Genomic DNA, 18,677 nt, shown 5'->3' with positions numbered 1-18,677 from the left:
GTGGTAATTATTTGCAGCATTGCCGTAATCCCAGAATTTCATATCTCTTGAAGTTCTGAAGCTTGGCTGATGTGCAGATCCTGAAGGGCTTGTGGTTTGTTGATGGAGTTGTCAAGTTCTGGTGCCACGATTCAGGGTCTGCAAAGGGTAACAGTAAGGTGTCTCTGCTTTTAAAATGAGCTTTAGTGTGTCTGTGCTGTGAATTTTTTTTTTCTTAAAAAAAAAAGTCCCATTCAGGGAGCCTCTGTGCTGGCTGGGATTTACAGCTTTATTTTAAGCTTGCAAAGATTGCTCTCCCTTCAATATGTAGAAGGTAAGGTCATTTCAGTTGTCACCAGAGGTTGTCCAATTAATGAATAGGCATGGCTAGTTGTCTAGCATAAAGGATTTGAACAATTTATTCTCGGGGAAAACACTCTCTTTGACTGCAAAAGCCCTTGTTAATTTGTCATGTCGGTCATGCTGGAATAATTACATTGCGGGAGGCAGGCGTGGTGAGGTGGCCAGTTTTCTAGTTCGGGACACTTCGGGGAGCCCCCCCCGGGTGTGCAGGCTGCCTGCATCTCCCACTGCCCCACTTCCCACAGGCTGCCTCTGCCCTCTAGCCATTGCGTAAGTCCAGAAATGGGAACACAAGCAGCACAAGCAAGACGCTGCCGGAGGGAGATCCGGGGTGCTGGTGGCCATCTCAGTGTTCAGCCTGGATGTCCCTAAGGAGAGGCAGCTCCAAAGCTCTCCTGGGACCATGCAGAGATCGGCCTGGGCTGTGTCCCTGCCGCAGCCCCCTGGCAGCACCTGCCAGTTTATCCACCCCTCGAGCCCCCGGGCTGGGCACACATCAACGCTGGGGGCTCAGCATCCCTGTTAATTTGTCCAGCCTGCACCTGCCCCAAAGCTCCTTTATTCCTGAGCAAATAACATCGCTGTCAGCCCACAGTGTGCGTCAGCCTTCCTTTTATCCCTGCAGACTGGCACCATCTGCCACTAGGCACGCGGGTGACACTGCCAGCACCCCAGGCTGACCTTCCACGGGTGCCCATTGGTGCCATCGGAAAAATTCTCTCTCTCGCTTGTTAGAACAGCAAAACCTGCTGCCTCTTGTCGCTGAAATCTCACACTTATCTATTTAGTTCAGTGGGATGTGCCACCTGTCCAGTGCTCCTCAGATCGGGTACTTTTTAAAGTGCCACGGTGCGAATAGCAAACTGCAGCTCAGTGCTCTCTTGGCCATTGTGACAGTAATATCCCGAGACAGAAAGAAGCTGTCCCGGTCTGTGCAGCTGCTTGTGCCATGCAGTTAGCTGTCAGCGTTCCCTGAGCTCCCGCCCTCCTTCCCTGTTCAGGCAGGGGAGCCCGGGCTTCTGAACCAGTGGCATCAGTCCTGCAGGGGCTCCCATCGCTCTCCATCTCCCTCTAGCACTAATACCTGATACTGTACACACTCACACCGTGTTTGCTTGCTTTTCCTCTTTTTTTGTTCCTTTTTCTCTTTTTTCTTCCTTTTTTTTTTTGTTTTGGAGGGAGTAAAGGGAATGAGTGAGTGGTGGGATGCTTCTGCCACGTCGTTAAAGGCTGTGGTTTCAGATAATTTTGACCACACAGAGGATGTATACATGCTTCAGTCTTGTTTTCTTTCTTTCTTTTTCCTGGGGATTTTGGTTTTTTTTTTCAGGATTCCTCGCTATCTGTCGTCTTAGTAAAAAGGATTAAGATCTGTAGATATCTGAGTGGCACTAATGCTCTGTATGTTGCTTCTGCCATCCTTTTTACAGTGGGTTTTGTAGCAAATTATCTAGCTGGAATGTCTGGATAACAGTGCAAGTAGGAGATGTCATGAAGCCTGTTAAGGGATTGCCTCAGCACAGGATTGCCGATTGTATTTTGGCACTTCAGCACTGGTCATTCATTCAACGTGTTACTTTAAAAACCTACTAGTTGAGCACTAGTGCTGCAAATTACTGAATTACTGGAATGTGAATTAAGGAGTGTGGCAGTATTTTCTTTTTTTTTTTTTTTCCTTTCTTATTCATTCAATTGTTTCAGCAGTGAATACTCAAGACAGGTCTGCTGTGCGTGGATCTTTCCTGAGCATTAGCAAGTGCTTGATTCAGTGTCTGTTTAAACCTGTGATCTTCCTCCTGCTAATTCCAGTGGTTATTTGGATTAGGGCCTATTAGGGGCTGCTCTTCAAGGGGATAATGTCATTCACTGAATTGAACACTGTTAAGTTCTTTAATCATTATTAATAAAACTTATTAAACACAGCTTCAGTGTTATCTCTTTTGCTGTGTATTTATATAACATTTAAGTATAAATTATGCTGAATGTAGCACTTGTGCTGTGTTTCTTATTTAAAATAGGTAATGATGAAGGTATACAGTTGACTCTTTGGTGTCTTACATTCATAAATTATTGGAGACTTAGTATATGGAAAGTAATGTAATCTATTAAAAAGAGGTATATATATTTTCAAAATATTTTATACTTAATTTTTTTAATGAGTCAGTTACTTGTGCATATGAGAGATTGATTGTTTTGGAAGAAATTATGCTGAGATTTAGAAATTTTATTTTTTTATTATTTTATTACTGGCTCTTCCATGTGTTTGGGAAATAATTTATCTGTGAACTTTGGGAACAATATTTTTATTTTCTTGGCATACTGAATTAAGGCTTTTGCTACTTGGAATTGCTTGTTTGAAAAGAGAATCTAGTTTCCTTGTGCAGATGCAAATGCGAAATACCAACAGGCTGGAGGACCACAAAAACCATTTCTGTCCTTTAGACAGAAATGAAAGCCCTTGCTTTCCTTCAAAGTCATATTTAGTCCTTTCAATTGTAGTTTCTGGGAAAAATAGTCATTATTTGTATTATTTTTTTTTAACTTTTGAGGTTTTGTCCTTTTAATGATATTGTTCAGCATAGAAGGAGCCCAGAGCAAAGGTAGTGAAGATGTCCTGTGGACAGAACGCTGGAGTAAGCCCTCGCTAGATGTTGTTCCTTTGAAGATGCAGATACTGCTGGCACAAATTACACTGTTTACATACAAAGAAGATAGGAGTTGTATGATGTCCAGAATTTCCTTCCTGAGTAATAATACCACCAAGTATGAACTAGCATCAGTGTTCTCAGGTGGCTGTCACCTTTGCTCACACAATAATTTGTATGAGCCATAAGGAAGGTTTTTTGTGAATTTAAATGCTAGTAATCAATTTCAAGAAAAAAAGGCTAGGAAGTTGTTTTCAAAACTTTGCAGGATTCTTGGTTAAATAAGAAAATGAAGTTGTGTGAAGTTATTAAGAAGATTTCCATGTGCATTTTCTGTTAATATATCAACAAAATTATTTCTAAAACCTACGTGGTCAACATATTTGTGCCTTCCTATGAATTGATATACTACCTCTTCTTGGTTTGGCTTCTGGGAACTAATATGGATGAAAGCTGTCTTGTTATTTGGAGGTATTTTCATCCTTTGCCATGCTGTCAAGGCACATGGGGCCAAATCCCTTCTGTGATGCACCTTCTGTGGCCTGTTGGGCAGCGTACAAGAGCCATAAATCATGCATGTATGGTAAACAACTGAGATGGTGTAAAAAAACCTTCATCTATCCAGGAATTCCAGTATGTATTGAGCATCTGAAATGGCATCTCCTGGCACTGAGGACTGGAGGTGGATTTGGAGCACGTTCGCACTTCATTTTCTGTCTTGGAGCTTCTGCAGTCTCTGAGCTCTTATTTGGCATAACAGAGATGCCCTGTATGAACTCTAAATTATGCCAGGGCTGGAATTACCTGTGGAATCATGGTCTGTAAAGTCTGATAACTTGCCTTCACAACCTGAGATAATTCAGACAGAAGTATTCTTGCAGACCAGAAGAATATCAAAGCTCTAATGTCCAACATTAGAACAGTGAATGGTTCATTACGTTAGGACAAAAATGTTGAAACAATGTTAGTTATCCTCAACTAGTGTCACAGAAATAGCTTCTTCTATCACTTTTTAAAGAAAGATATGTAATATCCTAGGGGAGGGAATATAGCACATACATATAAATATACACACTCACATATAAAAGTGGGAACTAGGCATAAAGGAAGGTGTAACATGTAGAGGGTTTCTGGTAACTAAGAACTTTACCCATTACAGTATTTTTTTCCTGCTTTAATACCATCTCCAGAGCCTCATGTCTGTGGGCAAACCTTCATGTCTGCCTGGAGTTTGTTGATGTTACTGAAAATCCACATGGATTCAGTCTGCTCACGTTCACAGAATGGAGGGACCATAGGTTGGATCCAGACACTCTCAGTTCCTCAGCTCTGGAATGCATTCTCACTTTGGTGATTTTCTTTTCCACTTTCTCAAAAGGTGTGAAGACGTTTCTGCTTGAAAATTCTATGAAAATAGCCTTTGTAGTCTTCTGTAAATGTCTGCTTTTACCTTTTTTTTGTGCGTATCTTGTATTTTTTTTTTTTTTAATTTTATTGTTAGTTTTACAACTAGAGCATGACCAGATAGGCACTAAAGTGCTGGAACAACACACATAATTTTAGCTTATGTTAAGGTAGTAGAAGGGAATGTTTATGAATAGTTTTTGTGCATATTAGGCTGAGCTATTTTCCATCCAATAAACTGGTGGAAAGAAACTGGTTATTGCTGCTATTCTTTTCCAAATCTCAGTGGTGTAGATACCCAGTTTTCAAACCTCTTCACTTTGTCGAATTGCCTCATTGCAATCCAATTGAACTAGATATCAAGCCTCCAAGATAAAATTATTAAAATAAGGAATCAAACCCCACTCAAATGAAGTGCTCTCAGTTTAAGGGTGCTCTTTAAAATGCAGCTGAGGCTATCAAGAAGTTTTGCCCTGGACATTTTTGGAAAGTTTTATGTTTTTAGTTCTACAACAGCTAGATTTTAAATATAGCCAGGATTGAAATGGGTTTCCATTTGCATTTTGAATATTCCTTGCATAAGAGCGAACAAGGAATTCCTGCTCTTTCTAGAAGATTGGTTTTTTTCTCTGTTGTTAGTGGTCAAAGTATCACTTTCTTACTTGGTTGAAAGGTGGTAATTCAGCTGAGGAGAGAGTTGCTGTTTTCATCATTGCTGATTGTTTGTGACTAAACTTAACATGGCAAAGACTGAAGAGGATGATTGGCTCATCTGGGCTGTTAACAGAGAACTGTATAAAACTCTTCCATCACTATCTCATTACCAGCTCAAGCAGCAGACAAAACTAGATGACAGTCAGTTATGGACAATACTGAAATACTGGCATAAGTGTTATTTTTCTCCTGTCTTATTTTTATCTTTTCTGCACACCATGTTGGGAGGAATAGGAAATAGGGATCAAATTGTAATTGACTGGTTTAGAGGCAACACTGTACAATGGGACTGCATTTCCATTGTAATGCAATTAGGAGGTACAGTTAGCAAAAAAAAATTGCACTATGGTAAATGAATTGAAACATTATTTGTAAATAAATAGGAAACAATTTTTTTCAAAGGATAATAATCTGGCATTTGAGAGAGGGGAGGCTTTACAGCCAAACTTATTTACTGTTGAATTCAAAGTTCTAGAGTATTTTATTGTTGGTTTTAACCATTGATAGTTTAAAAGCTGCCAAGGGTCTTTTACTGGAATTTCTTGGAGGTAACATAGCAAGCTATTATTGTCATGAAAATAGAGGGCTGAAACATGGTAGTGCCTTTTTGGTGATGTAGTGCCACATTCATGCACATGGATGTTGTTAAGTGCAAACTTCCAATTTGCCAATATGGCAGAATTTGTCATGTAGTGCTTAGCAGGTGACAGTTGAGGTAAAGGTAACCTATATTTACATCCACCCTAATAGTCCTTGCAACTCCCAAAAATGTTATAAAGGGCTTTAGTGCTACTGAGATTTGGGCCTTAAAAATTGCAAAAATTGAACTGTGAACAGTGAGAAAAGCTTTAGATGGCAGGTGTCTGTCCTCCTGTAGACTCCTAGGTAAAGCCTTTCAGATCACAGCCCTAAAATATTAATTTACTTTTACTCATCTTGGAAAATGGAAGTTGATCAGTTTCCACATACACTGCATTCTGAAATCAGCGGTCAGAACTAAAGAAATACTTTCCTTGTCAGATGTATGTTTCCCGATGGAAGCATTTCTGTTTTGAATTCATGAATCTGTAACATTTGTATTTCTGTAGTAAAAACAGCATTACATTTAAATGCCCCACAGTTTTTAACTTTTCTGATATTGTTGCCAGAAAAATACCACAGCAGCTGTAAGTCACAAATAATTAGGATGTGCTTTTTAGAAAAATACTAAAATAAGCATACAGTCTTTTTCCCTCCCTTTATCATTAGTCCTTAACTTGGTCAAGCTTTAAGTATGGAATGGAAAGAATCGTGCACTGAGTCAACCAAAGCAGCTTCTAAGCACATGCATGGAGGAGGCAGCTAAGCAACGTTATCCTTTTTTTTTTCCTCCCTCTAAATGTGTTGACATCTCTATGTTTTGGAAATAGCATTTGAGTAGATGAATTTAGAGGGAAACGTGGTTTCTGAAAAATCATCCTCTTGTCATTTTTGTGGGTTGTTTCCAATTTGAGTTCCTTCCTGCTGTTAACTACTATACAGCCCTGTTCTGCTTCAGGAATAATCCTAAGAGGATTTTTTGCTTTGCCAGCAGGACTCCTATGGATTATTAATGCTAAAAGAAAAAGATGATGAGTGCCAGTGAAGGGTCTTTTGTACGTGTGACCATGGAAAACAAGTGTTTGGAGTGATGTTGAAGTGGCTACGTCCTCCAGCAAACCCTACCATTCCCAGTAGGATGGTGTTTGGGTACTTCAGAGAGCAGGTCAGGAAGGGTTCCTGCTGCCACAGCTGAAGTTTGTTTGGCAATTTGACATTCTTGGGCTGCTAGAAAAAGCATTGACTTTCATTTGGCATCGTGGCAGAGAAAGGAAACCTCGGGGAAAAAAGTGGTGGTGAAAATTTATACTTGCTGCTAAAAGAGGATCACAGTACTTCAGTAGTGTTCCTGGGAGTGAAATTTTATGCAGAACGAGCTCTTCGTTTCTACATCAGTGGAATGCCACATGCCTTGGAGTTGAGGCTCCTGTTTCCCACGTGGGAAGTGGCAGTTATGGAAAGGAAAGGTGTTTGAGTGACCTTATGATTGTCCCCACTGCTGGAAAGAAAAGGAGTTTAACTGACCTTATGCTGGTGTTAATGCTACTTCTGGGTTGTGTGTAAACACTTACTGACAGGAGAGTTCTCTGAATGGGACTGCTTTTCTTGGTTTTTCTAAGAATGAAAGGTGTGAATGAAAGAGGTTTGCATTACATTTCAGTTTAAAACAATTTTAAAAGAGTTTTGGTGTCAGAACTTGGAGCAGTTTGCAGGGAATACACAGTTCAGGGTCACATAAGGGCCCTAGTGTGTCCCCTCAGGGGCTGGATCCTCCTTCTGTCTTTGCCTTTCTACTACAAGGTGGTTTTTATCCTCATCATGCATGCAGTGAAGTTATTGTGAGATACAATTATGGCATACACAAGAATTAAATAAATTAGAATAAAATTGCTTTCCAGGAGTTAGCATGATATTAAGGAAAAATTCAGATCCAGACAAGGTTCCTTCATAAATGTGTGTTATTTAAATTCTGTTTAAATTACTGAGATTCACTCCGTTGGTCTTTTCTGGCTCTGTTTGGGCTGTGAGTAACGAGTGGGTTCCTCCAAGTGCAGCACTTTGCTGCCTCGTGTTTCACATCCCCTCAGTGTGGGTGTAGGTGACAACACACAGTAAAGGGCACCAGAGATTGTGGTCCTAAATTTTCTCTCTGAAATTAGGTCTCAGCAGCCCAACAGGTTCCTTTCTGTACTGCTGGAATCCTTGGATACGTGAATTTGTTTTGAGGGTGAAACCTCACCCCAGGGCATTTTGCCTATCGTGTCTAACTCCTCCCATTTTTTATTTTGCATTATAATCACCTGGATATGTGGTGTTTTGGGATATTTTTTTTTCACATTCATATTTATAAGCATTATCTTATTGTCATACTGTTTTTTGTACCTGCTAGAAAACAAAGTAATCTATAAGGACTCCACAGTCTCCTTTTGCTTGCCCAGACAATCCTGAGGGTACTGTGTGGCAGTAATTCCAACTGGAATTTCAAGTTATCTGCAGATGCATAATTTTTTATCTTCAGTAGCCCTTCCTAGCACTCTCTTCAAATTGTTAACAATCCATCTTTGCCAGTCTGTAATTGTGCCTTTGCTCTAGAGTCATAGGTATTTAGCACACTGTGAAACAGGATGAAAAATACAGTAATAAATAATATGATTTATTTTATTAGGTAGCATAAGTATAAAAAGCTAAAAAATGAATCATCCTCTTTACATTTTATTCGGATACATAACAGCCAGATTCGGCAAAATGAAAAACTTAAAAGATATGCTTAAGTGTTCTGCTGAATCTGAGTCTTAACATGTAACTGTGTAAGACAACTTAGATTAAGGATGTGCTGAAGTGCTTTGCTGAAGCAAGGAGTAGCAGTGGTGTCATACATGAATAATACAAAATCTTAGGAAAAGCCTAGCTAAGATGAGCAAAAATTTTCATAATCTCTCTTTAAATTATACAGTTGTATAGAAAATAGGCTTTTATCTGGGTAAAATAATCTCAGTTCTTTATGTGGTAAAGCAAAGATGCAGGCTTTTCTAGGGTGATGGACACAGCAAGTGAAACTGTACAATCAGAATTCATATAAACTGGATTGTATTTTGTTAATTCTTAGCGTATGGATGTCCTGAAAGAAAGAGACACCATTTTCCACAATAGTAAACACAAACCAGAAGACTAAAAAGTGAAATTACAAGAGGTGAATTGTAATATGCAGTGCTTAAGTAAGAAAGTTCCACTTTCTTCCCAGCACAGATTTTAATTTTCTCTTGATTTGATCTCAAGTCCTAATATAAGAGGACATTCAATGGAATGGGAACTCACTTGTGGACCAGGGGTACCTACAGGAATGTTTGGGACACCTCATGCTGGTTCTGTGCAAGCAGCTGGCAGAGTTTAGATTAGATAAGCAGAGTTTAGTCAGACTGAGCGAAAACTGTTTGGGGGGAAAATTGTAAAATCCTTGAGGATCCGTTCCTCTGTCTGGGACCAAGCAAGGCAAACCTGTCCTCTCCACTGCTGGTGGCATGTTCCGCCTGTGTCAGCAGAAAAGTTCCTCATGTTTTAAATGAGAAAGGGCTCATTTAGAGTATTATGAATCAATTTCTACCATACACAAAAAAGTTTTGTACTGTTTATAAAAACAGCTGGACGTCTCTGCAATACATTTACGTCATATTTATGTATTTGGATTATATCTACCAAAGGGGACGGAGCTTGCAGACTTTCTCCTTTCTCTCCTCCAGCCTTTGTCCTACTTTGGTGCTACTTAATGCTTCACAAACAGCAGCATAACTCTCAGAACTCTCCCATTTTAGTTCCCTGCTCTGTGTAACTGGGACCTTCTGTGTCTGCTGTGTTTTTATGTTTTTAAATATTTATTCACTTTGCAGTAATAAAAGAGTGTTTCCGACTACAAGGTAGTCAGCATCTTTCTTTTAATGCTCCTGAAAACGAACCTGTGGCTTAGATTTCAGGCCACAGGTAGCAACAGCTGAATTTAAACCCTTTTTGCAAGATGTCTCTTTCAATGGCTTCTTTACTGATATCCTGATAACTGTTGTGGAGGACTAAATGGTGAAACGTGTCTGTATTGCTTAATATTGTCACATTACTGATCATTCAATAATTGATTCTAGTCTTTGAATACTCCAGAATTTAACATTTTTGGAATAAAGCATTATTATATTTAAAACCAGAGTATATGATGTAATACTAGTGCATTATTTTTAAAACACAAGTTTTTTTGGATGTAACTTTAGCTGATATTATATAAACTGTACAGAAATAATCTGCTGGCATTTGCCTAGGATGACAGTCATCAATTCCTACATATTTATTTAAACTCTTACGTGGAAAAAGAGTATTTGTTTTTGACAATTTTGTGTTGTATATTTTTCCAGGAAAGAAAGAAAACTTTTCTAATGTAGGCTGAAATGAAATGCAAAATAAAATCTTAGAAATCAGCTGTTAATTCAGGGAGGTGGTGTGCAGAGGAATTACTCTGCCATAAATGTTGGCCTAGAGTTTAGTTAAACATGAAGCAGAGGTCCCTTGGTAAATAGTCCCATTAGAAAGGTGCCGTGACCTCTGCAGTGGGGATGAAGGTGTGGGAGAGGACCATGCTCAGGAGCTTTACTAGTCACGTGCCAGAATGATTTTCAATCACTTTGGTTATTGCTGGATTAAAATTGAGGCTGCAGAGATTAATGGTCTGTTGTTACTAATCCACTAAGCCTCTGTTCCTAGATCTTTTAAATTGACTGAACCTATAGATTGTTAAGTAACTGAGAGATATGGATTTGTAACAGTTTTAACTGTCTTTCTTCATGTTTGGTGTTAGCAGTATCTTATTATTTATTGCTCTTTGAGACTGATGTTGGCTATTCTTGAATGGAAGTGAACTTTATGCTTTTTTATTTCCCCTATTCTATAGCATAGTAAGAGTGTTTCTCTTACTAATTTACATTTCTAATAAATGTGGACGAAATGTTACATTGTTTGGATATGAGCTGGCATTAGTAGAAACTAAAATAAGAGGTACAGAAATTAAATGTTGGATTTACTTTGTGGTACAACTCTCCCTAGCTGTTAAAACAGCCCCTATGTCCCTTCAGTCTGTCTGCCATTAACAGGGGTGGTTGTCACCACCACCATATTGTACTTCACCAGTAGGGGTTTTTTTGCCTTTGTTTTCTCTGCAGAAGTTATGAAACACTATAGTTTTGTGTTTTAACTGTACTTGGAATAATCTGTCTGGAAAATGGAAGTAATGTCTCTTTGTAGCTTGCATAAATTAATAACCCATTAAAATCACTGAAAAATAATGCATTTGTGATTCAAATGGTCAGTATTTAGTAAAATTTTATTATTATTAAATTACTACGAGTGTATTCTACATCTTTATACTAGCATACAGCAAGGTAATATGCCTTTAACATTATAATTGACTTAAACTCTGCCAGGGAATTCCTAGGATTAAAATAAACCCTTTATCTCCTGCAACCATCTCTGTTTCTGAACCCTGGTGACTTGGCTTATTCTTTTGCCTTCTGGCTATCTCAGTTAATAGTATGTCTTGATTAAGGACTGCAAGGCGCTTTTACATCTGTTCTTGTCACAAAGCTTTGTGATAAAGTAGGCCAAAGATACCTCACCATGCAAGCTATGGACCTCCTGTTGTGTATGTTTTTCCCTACAGATTTAATAGTGTGTTCAAATAAACCTGGGACTGTGGAAGTAAACCCAAAGCACTTAAACGAATTTCTGGCAAGCTTTCTTGAGGAAGAAGAAATAAATAATATAAGACTGAAATGTATATGACTGGATGAAGAAAATGAAGGTTTTGTCCTATCAGCTAAAAGAAAATACTGTCTTACTTTTTTGTATAGGCAATACTTTATGTAAATCAGCATAACTCAAAAAAGCTGTTCTAGTTCATTAACAAAGTAGTGAGCCCAGAGTTTGGATCCTGCAGGTTCAGGTCCTGGGATGTGGCATTTTTCCAGGCATTTTGGTGAGCCTGATATGCTCACTAGCTCTGTTAACCTGAATGTTTATTGCCTGGTTAAATCCAGGTTCAAGACTGACTTAAATATTGTAACTCTTGCAAAATAAATATGTAGTCTGCTCATTTCTGGGAATTTGTTTCTATAGCAGTCCTACATAGAAAACCCCAATTATTGATGGTCCATTTTTCTTAAGCTTCTGCCATCTTGTGCACTTTTAGTATTCCTGTTTTTTTTCTCAGTTGCTCTTAGAGGCAATATTAACAGATGGCAGGCATTGCTCATTAAATCTGCATCTACACCTCTCCAAGGACTGCAAAAGATGTTGGGAAACAGACTATGTTACTGTAGTGATAGCTTAGAAGCCTGGAACTTACTGTGCTGTTCCTACGCAGTTTTCACTATCAGTGGATTTTGAGCTGTTGCTATAGACTATAAATACATTGGTGAAATGATTCTAACTTAGCCAGGTATGTGTATCCATCTCCCTCATTTTTTCCTTCTGCATCTGAAATGAATTTCTATTTTCCTGGTGGCCACTAGTAGTAAATCTGCTCTCAAATCAGCCCTTTCTGAAATAGCCTTTTGTAGTGCTTTTTTCATTGGGATATTAACATGTTATTTTAAACACCTTGTCTAATTGTCTTCAACAATGCAGAAATGTTGAGCCCCTAAATGTGATATGAGATCCATACTGCCACTTAGAACTAAACAATTCTGTGAAAGGGATCATTAAACTCATCATAGACATCTTTTAAAAAAACTCTGTTTTGAGACTGGTAAAAGAACAAAAGCGAGTTCTCACAGATTGAGTAAAATGTCTGTGTTTCTTCCATACTTGCTGTATTTGTGCTTTGGCAGTGTCATAGTCAACAGCTCTTTCCTTTAACCTAAATGACTTCTTGCTGGACATAAAACCTATGTATCTGTAGCCTTTAGTGGCCCACTGCCATTTCCCTGTCACCTGAGCTGCTTTTCCTTTGCCTTGAGGTCACTTTCTTCTTGCTGTTCTGTCCCCAGTTGTGACACTTTGGGAGGTGAAATAGAGAGATGTTCCATTGTCTCACCCTGGATGCATCCTTGCCAAAGAGGCTCACTCTGCTGAGTCCAAAGGGCTTCATGCCAGTGTGGAATTCACCTTCCATACGTTTCTAAATTGATGGGGAGAGATGCAGAAACCCAGCTAGCAGATAAGAATTCTCATTTTGTCTTCTTGATTGCTCTGGTTTGGAACTAATGGGGTCTGACTGGCAATGCCAAACACATCAATATAACCAGAAACTTAGTGCTCCCTTCTTGTTCCTCTGAAGCTTTTATTTTCTTTAGTCAAGTGCTGGATCAGAAAGGTTAAGTTATTGTTGATTCCATGATTCATGGAGAGTTAGGATTTAGTTCACATTCATTTCATAGTTGACCCATGTTAGGGATAAGGAAGCTGAAATGCATTAAGTGGAAATGAAATCTACCCCTACCATTTTTACAGAAAGAAAACAACCCTTCTTTTTTTGACCTAGGCACAGCAAGGAGTAAAAATCAAGTAATCTCTCATAGAATTCTGCATTTGTTGTTTATGATTTTTTGTTTTCTTATGTTCTGAAAACAAAGGCTGAATAAAAAGGTATTTTAATTTAAATACCAGCTTCAATGAAGGCCTACAAAATACTGTTTATGCAGTCCTAGGATGAAGTTAGCCTGGTTTGTATTAATTTAGTTTGTTTGTTTGGAAGATGCTGAAGTGAATCCAATTAAACCAATCTAAATCTCTCCAGTACAATTTCCAGTCATAGAAAAGAGGATTGTCTACCTTATATGCACATTTTTTCCTGGCAATTCACAATTCACTCAGGGAGATTTGCAATATGAAGGAGCCATCTAAAGTAGCAACAAGAAAATAAAGAGATCTTTTTAAGTCTCCAGCATCAATAAAATGAAGAGTGGGATAGTGAAGAGTGGAATAAAGTGTTCCTTCATATACAGTTAATAGAAATTGTGTCCCTAAGCAGGATTAATACAGAATTAATTGATATTAATTGTTAATTATTGAAAAGCCAGTGATAGGGTTTTTGTCAGGAGCGCAGCAGGATTGATCCTGTTTCCTAAAGGTGCAATATAAGAAATGTATCAGTGCTCCATAATTTCAAGTAATAAACATGAGAATTGAAGGTGCTCCACTGAGTAACTGGAATACTTTAGCTGTGCTTAGTTCTTCCAGGAGTGTTGCTTCTGATCCCAGTAAAACCAGACAACTGAAGTTGTCACCACTAACTTTCGCCCTACCAAAATTGGACTGTGGGGCAGCAAGTGACTTTCACCTAAGGTATTTCAAAACTTAGGCAGTGTGAAGTGATTGACTTTCATTCCTGAGCATGATTTTCTCCTCACCATTGTCTGTCATTGCTTGCACCCCAACCCTGTATTCTGCATTAAGAGAGAAGGAGGGCATGGGAAGATCAGTGAGGGATCCCCCTTACTGAGGAACTAAGAGTATTTGGTTGTGGAGGCTGAAGTAGAAGAGTGGAGAAACAGATAAAAGAATGAGATACAGATTAATAGGGAGAATGCACGTAATGGAAGATAGCACTGAGATTGGGTTTCCATATTGTACTTCACCAGAAACAAATGAGAAAGAGCATTGATGACAGTCCACTTTCCTAACTGCTTTTGGTTCTGCTCCTAAATAGTTAGGAATTGGATTGTTAGCTCCCATAGGAACAAGACAATCTCTTTGTCTGAAGAATCACAGAGATAGAGGTGTAGAGACCCTGACTGTTCAGTCATCAAATCTTGATCATTTCTTAAAAACCTTTTACTTAGAGCGCAGAAGCTGCCAGAATACTTGAAGACAGAATTGTTAATAACTTAAATGCTGAAGTTCTTCACTGTGTTGCTGTTGACCTTTGAAGAGTCTGACTGCTTACTGAGATTATTTCATTAGTATTTGCACATTGACTTCCTGCCAAAAAGTCAGTCTGCTTTTCCTTTCCATGGTTTTGTTGTTTTGAAGGTCTTTAGCTGCGGAGTAAAATCTGCTATGTAACAAAGAGCTGACAGAATCAGATGCTTGCCAGTGAAAGCCTTCCCAGGTACAGCTCTGGTGAGGCTGAAATATTGCAAGTGTTTTATGTGGCCTCCTTTCCTTGTGCCTTACCTAACATCCCTATTCCTGAAGAAAGGCAACAGTTGATTTTAGTTCCCACTGTCCCCAAGAGAATCTTGTGCTTGCTGTCTACAGGGTAGAATTTATTTGAACTTGGGATCTTGACTTTGCTTTTGTTCTTTCATCAGCCTCAAAACAGTTTTGCTTTTTTTTTTAAAGATGTCAATGATGAACTTAATGATCCCTCTCATAGAGTTGTTTAGTTATAAGTGACATTATGGACCTCGTCATATTTAGGTGTTCAGAATTTGTGCATTGTTAAAGACAATTAGATAAGGAGTTTAAAATGACATGTAATATCCCAGTGAATAAAACACTAGAAAAGGCTGTTTCAGAAAGGACTGTTTTCAATTCATGTCATAGGCAGAACAAAAAATGAGGAAGATGGATGTATGTCATCTTTTCTTTTTATTCTCTTTCCATGGTTTCCTCCCCAAAAGGAGAGGAAGGTCAGAATGTCACCTGAAAGATCTGGATGAAGCTATCAACTTCCCATAGGCAGTTCAAGATGTCTGAAACATGAATGTCCTGTTTATTGAGCCTACAGGGCTGAGGTCAGTTTTATTTATGATAGAAAGAAATTGATGATCCTGTCAAGTATTTGGAGCCTAGAGGACGAAGGTATGTTTTATAATTTACCATTAGGCCCTGGGTTCCATCCTTTAGTCTACTGGCAAGGCCTGCATTCCACAAGGGATGCACTAAAGTAATTCTCATGTTCCAGTCCAGTGAAGTAAACAAACAGCTGCAATCTGCAAATGTTGCAGAATCAGGATGAATTTCAAGGAGAGCCCAATTAGAAGCATATGAAGGCAGCCTGGCCAGTCTCTCTGGAATAGGGCATGCTTGACTGTGGGTATTCGTCTGGTGCCTGACAGGATGGAACTCTCCCCCTAATTGGAGCTTTTGGATGCTACTACAGCCTAAATGATATTCTGCACAGTAAGTCAGCATAGCTCCACTGATCTTTCTAAATATACACCTGAGTTGTCCTAGCTAGAGACTGTCTCTTCCTAGAGGTGAGAGCAGTAAGCATTACTGTTCTGTTATTCCTAGGTTAATGCAGCGGAAGCTGTGGCTTGGGAGATTCCTAAACCTCTACCTGTTATGGCAGGAAGGTTTCAAATGAAGGATCTCTCTTTGCTGCCTGTTTCTGTGGGTTTTTTCCCAACGTTTTGCTGCTTACTGGTGCAGTTCCCAAACTTGTTTCCACCTGAATCCAGGGCGTGGGACAAATGGAGGTGGAGCAGCTTTGAAGAATAAAAGCTGAAAAAGCCAGTGCTCAGCTCCATACCCGTGTCCCCTGGTTCTGTCCGTGCTCCTCAAATGTCCTTTCATTGCTGTAGCTGCCAGTCTAGGGAATCACCTCCCCAGGCATGTCCTCTCTGCTACTCCCAGGAGCTCTTCAGTAACCCACTCTTACAGGAAGCACTCGTGTCTCATCTGGGTTTTTCGCAGGTTGCTTGATCTCATCTGCTGTTGTTCTTTCATATAAATCAGATTCACATTTATTATGGTTGCAAATATTATGCCCACAGATGCGCACCACATCACACGCATGCATAGATTTGCATATATGAGTGTGATAAAAATGGAGTCAGCATCTGAGGGAAACAGATTTCCTTGGTAAGCTCAAAATAAGTTCCAAAGCCTACGTCTTATCAAATGAAGGGCTTTAGGCTAGATTTTGGGATCTGCTATAACTAGGAATGGCTGGGTGAAGACAGTTGTGCTGGGGTGGGCAGATGAGCAGACACCTGCTGTGGAGGAGATTGTGCCCAAATGAGAAGCTATAGAACGGTGGAGCAGAAAAAGGGGAGAAAATTAGTTTGAGAAAGTAGTTGAGGTGAGGGACAAAGACTGGAAAGACCTAATTTTGTAATCACTTTGGTAGGTACTAAATCAGGCTATTTGGTAAAGGGTTTTCTTTCAAGTTTTCTTTAAAAATGAGAGAAGAAGCAAGTGAGGAATTTGTACATCTTCACAACTAAAGTTATCTTAACACTTTAGAAATTCCATTGCAAAGGTTGTGTGGGAAAAGACATTGATTGAGCACATTATTGTTTTAATGCAGAGGTTATGGGATGCAGTGAATAAAGCAAGGGATTGCAGGAAGAGGAAAAGACAGTCACAAAGGAATTTAAGGTTTATCTAGAGAATAGAATTTTTTCACTGTCTCTTGCAGAATTTGTGTTGCATGGCAACATACTTTAACCAAATTTTTTGACAGTGTTCACTAATTATGTGTTCCTTGTTTCCTCCAAGGCCTGATTTGGAGAAATGATGAGAATTTACACCTGAAACAGGTCAATGGGAGAAATATTCTATACGTATCAAATGACCTGCATGTCTAAATCCTGTAAAAATGTTCATTGGGGCTATCAATTGTCTACTAAAAGGTAGAGAATCTTTCTCTGACTCTGGCTTTCATTTGCACATGTGAATAAAAGGGACACCACCTCTTCAGAAACATTCAGGGAGTGAAACTGAAACATATTGGGAGTTTGTATTGTGTGCTAAAAATCCATTATACTTGTACCTTGGTATGCCAGGAAGTCTGGCTGACGTGGCCTTTCATGGCACTGCTGGTTGGCTTCGGTTAATGAGCCTTTGAGGGTTTTCTTCAGCACTGAGGGTCTCAGCAGTAGCCCTTTCTCTGTAAGCTCAGTCGTAAGTGACAGGGTGAGGGAAAAAATATCAAACAGCCATCTTAAGGAAAGCATAAAACAAAGCCAGTCCCCTCCTTTTACCCAGCACTTCTACTTCCAGCTATGAGCCTCAGCTGAAGTTCTAACAGATCATCTGACCTAGGAACCATAAGGTTCTTCCTAATTGTTGGGTGCAGATCTGGGTTCAGATCATGTTCTGTTGAAGTCATTGTGGATTTGACCAGATGCAGTAGAGGAGAAAGAAGATCAAACCCTTAACAAGACAGCTTTTGTGTCTGCTCAGCAGAGATATCACAGCCTTGTAAGGAGAGCGGTCTTCTTGTTCACTGTGGTTTAGAATAAGGGTTGGGAACCTTTTCTGTCATGAAGTCCAGACAGGTCTTTTTGATACCTTTTTTAGAGGAAAGAGCAAACACTAAAATTCATCTCATTTTTGTCATGTTACTGTAGGATACTGTTAATGTGACTGCAGACCTTATGTAACTTAGGGGCTTCATCTAGCCCCTAAAGTGCTGATTAATTTGTGTACTGAGGATCACAGACCATCCAGCTCTACTAATGCATGGAAAAGTATTTACAAATTTCTATATTAGCCTTTTATAAAAGGATACCAGCCTGTGTAGGAGGTAAGTAAAACATGTCTGTTCTCATCCATTAGGAATGACTGTGGTTCTTACTTCAAAGCCTGAAGTATAAGCTGTTAAAGCACTACTTTCTACTTTTACAATACCTTTCAGTCTAATATCTCAAAATATTTTCTACTATTCGTTATATAGAAATAAAGAGATGCTGCTCAGTGTGTACAAATCTCTTGGTAGGTCAGAGACAGCTGACTCACAGTTCACTGCCAAATCAGAATGGTCATGCACTGCATTTCACAGAGATAATTGCCTAGACAAAATATGAAGTAATGAAAAAATCTGCCTTGAGGGTCTGGAGGCTCACAGGTCCAAATCTTGTGTTATTCTTAATGCAGATTTATGTAAGGCAGGGCAGCTTGGAGCTAGCTGATACTCAAAATAGGGTAAATTATGCCAGTTTTTATTACACTAGTTAAACTCAATACAGATGTCTCTGTTGAAATTTTAAGTGGATTCTGACCTCATTTATGCTGATTTGTGGTTGAAATTGTGTTTGGAGTAGTGACACTAACCCTGCTAGTACTGTA

At 39.2% G+C, this 18,677-nt stretch overlaps 1 protein-coding gene across 1 annotated transcript in view; it reads left to right on the top strand.

Annotated features, from left to right (window-relative positions):
- CA10 (carbonic anhydrase 10) overlaps positions 1-18,677 on the top strand; it is a 153,258-nt gene that overhangs the window by 1,625 nt on the left and 132,956 nt on the right. The gene's annotated exons all lie outside the window — the stretch shown is intronic.

The sequence above is a fragment of the Ammospiza caudacuta genome, chromosome 19, assembly GCF_027887145.1.
Source record: "Ammospiza caudacuta isolate bAmmCau1 chromosome 19, bAmmCau1.pri, whole genome shotgun sequence".
NCBI classification, from domain to species: domain Eukaryota; kingdom Metazoa; phylum Chordata; class Aves; order Passeriformes; family Passerellidae; genus Ammospiza; species Ammospiza caudacuta.
This window is presented reverse-complemented; position numbering and strand designations above follow the sequence as displayed.